The sequence below is a fragment of the Papio anubis genome, chromosome 6 (genome assembly GCF_008728515.1).
Source record: "Papio anubis isolate 15944 chromosome 6, Panubis1.0, whole genome shotgun sequence".
In the NCBI taxonomy this organism is placed as follows: Eukaryota; Metazoa; Chordata; class Mammalia; order Primates; family Cercopithecidae; genus Papio; species Papio anubis.
This window is the reverse complement of record NC_044981.1, coordinates 20,058,327-20,062,249: the sequence shown is the minus strand read 5'-3', so window position 1 is coordinate 20,062,249 and position 3,923 is coordinate 20,058,327. Positions and strand designations below refer to the sequence as shown.

Genomic DNA, 3,923 nt, shown 5'->3' with positions numbered 1-3,923 from the left:
TGCTATTTCCAATTCTGCCACTTGTTCACTGGATAGTCACTTAACTGCTCTATATTTTAGTTTTCATAGCAATAAAATGCAGATAATAAGATTTCAGCAGCCATTATAGAAAATTAATGGTAGAAAAGGTCTTTAGAATCCTAATATTTTTTAAAAAAACATCATTCCATCTTTGTTCAGGTATAACACACAGGAAGAGAAGTTAAAGTACCCCTAAAGTAACGTTATGAACATTTTACACATGCATAAAAATATTTCTTAAAATGATATAACTTGTGTCTTGTCATTGCTCTGTTATTTAATTCATGCCATCCTTATCCTTTTTGAAATATTTTATTTCCTCTGAAAGAAAATTAATATCAAGATTTTAAAAAATGCTCTCTGGACATTCCTCTTTCTGTGGGCCCCTGTTTCTGTTGGCCAGTGATGCCATTTACACCTAGATTTACCTTTATGTCAGGGGAGAAGACCTGCTCTTCACGAAAGCTCTGCAGCCTTCATGGTGGACAGATCTCTTTCTGAAGGTGACCTGCTTTCAGCACTGATAGGGACTCCTGAGATGAAATCAGTTTCAAGAGCTCTCTGGCTTTGAAGTGAGTTTTGTGGTGATGTCTTTTTTTTCCCCTTCCAGTTCATGCTTCTGGCACAAAACAAACTTTATGAGTCCACTCAAATTGGCAGTGAGTAGGAAAAAAAATCTACCAAGCGAACGCCTGTAAGCTGTAGTACCTCAGGGATTCTAATCCATGCTTGCTTGACTGGTGAGTGCTTCTATTTCAAGAGAAAAAACAAATTCTCCTGGCAAACTACTTGGATACTGTTTCCCAGGAGTTAAAGGAACAAAACCTGAGAGGTAGCATTGGTTCCTCTGGATGGATTCCTGACCAACTTCAGTGTTGGCTAATAACTTTGGCTTTGTGTGTATGTGTGTGTGTGTGTGTGTGCGCGCGCACGCGCGTGTGTGTGTGTGTGTTCCATCAAGAACATGGAGGCTACTGGACTGTACCACCCCTAGGCCTGGGCAAGAGGAGCTTCTGCCCTGTGCCCTGATCTTTAGAGAGCATCATTCTGGCCACATACCTGAGCTCCTCCATACAGGGCAAGGGGTGTGTGAAGCTAAGGGGGACATGTCCACCCAGAACCACATTTCCTTTTCTACATTATGCGATGAGTACCCAGAACCTCAGAATTCCTTGCACAGATTGCCATGAGCCTGTTTATAGGTCTTCCATGGACTTCTTCCAGAATCTTTTCTCCCAAGGATGGCTGAACCCACTATGCATGTATCTCTAGGCTCAAGGAGCGGCTAAGGAGTGGCTGTTTCCAGAGGGATGTGGCCTGCATCTGGGCTTGCAGGCTTGGGTGTCCACATGTGTCCTTGCAGGTCTCTCATGGTGCACTGTGGGACCAGAAATAGGAAGACAAGAGAATTAGGTCATGGGCTGGGGTGGCTCTCTCAGGTCTCTGTATTCTAGCATAGAACTCTGAGGAGTCCAAAACTCTAAATGAGGAGTTGGCTTCCCAAATATTAAAGAAGGTATATCTGTCAAGATAGGCATATTCTATTAAACATGTCTATCTGACATATTTTATTTAACTAATTTTTTGCTTGATTGATAAATTTTAAATATTTGGATACAGACATGCGAATATCTACTTATACTTTTGCCCTGGGCTCAGAACATATAAGAAATGGGGTACAACCAGATATGCACTTCTTCTTGCTCCTCACATGCTATCATAGGGAGGTCTGAACTCTTCCTTCACCAGTCTCAGAGGATAAGGTTCCTCTTCCAAGTTTTAAGGACCACCCCTTGATTCCAACCCCTCATATCATTCTATATCTTGTGTCACAAATTGTCTTTTTTTAAAATTAGATTTCCTTATCTTATTAATGATAGGTCTCTTACACCAGTAAGAATGACTATTATTAAAAAGTCAAAAAATAACAGAGGCTGGCAAGGTTGCTGAGAAAAAAGTGGATGCTTATACACTATTGATGGGAGTGGACATTAGTTCAACCATTGTGGAAAGCTGTGTGGTAATTCCTCAAAGAGCTAAGAACAGAAATACCAGTTGATCTAGCAATCCCATTACTGGGTATATACCCATAGAAATGGAAATTACTCTAACATAAAGACACATGCACGTGTGTGTTCACTGCAGCACTATTCACAATAGCAAAGACATGGAATCAACCTAAATGCCCATCAATGGTAGACTGGATAAAGAAAATGTGGTACATATACACCTTGGGGGGAATACTATGCAGCCATAGAAAAGAATGAGTTCATGCCCTTTGCAGGGACATGGATGGAGCTGGAGATCATTATCCTTAGCAAACTAATGCAGGAAAAGAAAACCAAATACTGCATGTTCCCACTTACTTACAAGTAGGAGCTAAATGATGAGAATACATGGATACAAAAAGGGGAACAACAGACACTGGGGCTTACCTGAGGGTGGAGAGTGGGAGGAGGGAGAGGAGCAGAAAAGATAACTACCTGGGTGATGAAATAATCTGTACAACAAACTCCCATGGCATGAGTTTACCTATATAACAAACCCGCACTATTGAGTCAGTAGCTCCCACTGGTCTCTCTTCCTTTCAATCCTGGCTCAATATTGCCTGTCTTTATATTTCTACCAGAATAATTTATCTGAAACAAAAATCTGATGAAGTCATTCTCCTTAAAAATCATTGATAGCTACAGCATAATAAATACAAAGTTATTTAACATAGTATATACAGCCGTCTGTGATCTACCCACTGTTTATCTTTTCCTTTCTGTCCCTTGTCACAACTTGTGTTAAAGTTATATTCCATTTCTGGTTCTAGGTGCTTCAGGAGCTGTGGCTTAAAGTGCAGACATGGCCAAGTCCGAGAACCACACCACACACAACCAGTCCCGAAAATGGCACAGAAATAGCATCAAGAAACCCTGAATACAAAGATACAAATCTCTTAAGGGAATGGACCCCAAATTCCTGAGGAACAAGTGCTCGCCAAGTAGCACAAGAAGAAGGGCCTAAAGAAGATGCAGGTCAACAGTGCCAAAGCCATGAGTGCACGTGCCGTGGCTATCAAGGCCCTCATAAGCCCAAGGAGGTTAAACCCAAGATCCCAAAGGGTGTCAGCTGCAAGCTCAATCGACTTGCCTACATTGCCCACTACAAGCTTAGGAAGCATGCTCGTGCCTGCATTGCCAAGGGGCTCAGGCTGTGCCAGCCAAAGGCCAAGACCAAGGACCAAACCAAGGCCCAGGCTGCAGCTCCAGCTTCAGTTCCAGCTCAGGCTCCCAAGGGTGCCCAGACCCCTACAAAGGCTTCAGAGTAGAGATCTTGGTCTGCCAACGTGAGGACAGAAGGACTGGGGTGGCCCCCCTGGGTTGCTGTCTTCATGGGGCTGGTGTCCTCCCATGCTATTTGTACAAATAAACCTGAGGCAGGATTTTTTTTTTAAAGTTATATTTCAGTAATGTTGCCCTCTTATGCAACCCTCCTCCTCAAAATGGACACTTACCTAGCTGCCTCACATAAAGAGCCTTTTTTTCCTTCAATTTCCTGTCTGTCTGAAATACTTTTATTAACTGCCACTCCTAAATTCTGGTCCCAAATTACCTCCTCTTTGAAACCTATCCTGCTTCACCACTCCCAAAAACTCAGCTAGCGCCCCCAATTCTGGGATCTCATTGTACCCTTTGAATGCCTGTATCCCTATACTTACTACATTGTATTGAAAAAAAAAAATACTTATGGATAATTCCTCTCTCTATTCTTAGCAATTCTAGAATTTGGAGTCTGTCCGAACTGTCTTGCTACCTCAGCACAGAAGGTATTTAATGTGTTGAGTAGCATCATCCCACTCTCCAGTATGTCATAACGTTTACGTTCTTTGTTGTACAGAGAAGTTCTGGCTTTAG

The 3,923-nt window shown here is 42.2% G+C and overlaps 1 pseudogene; it reads left to right on the top strand.

Moving 5' to 3' along the window:
* The first annotated feature begins 2,800 nt into the window (after positions 1–2,800).
* Positions 2,801–3,573, top strand: LOC116275253 (annotated as a pseudogene).
* Positions 3,574–3,923: the final 350 nt, after the last annotated feature.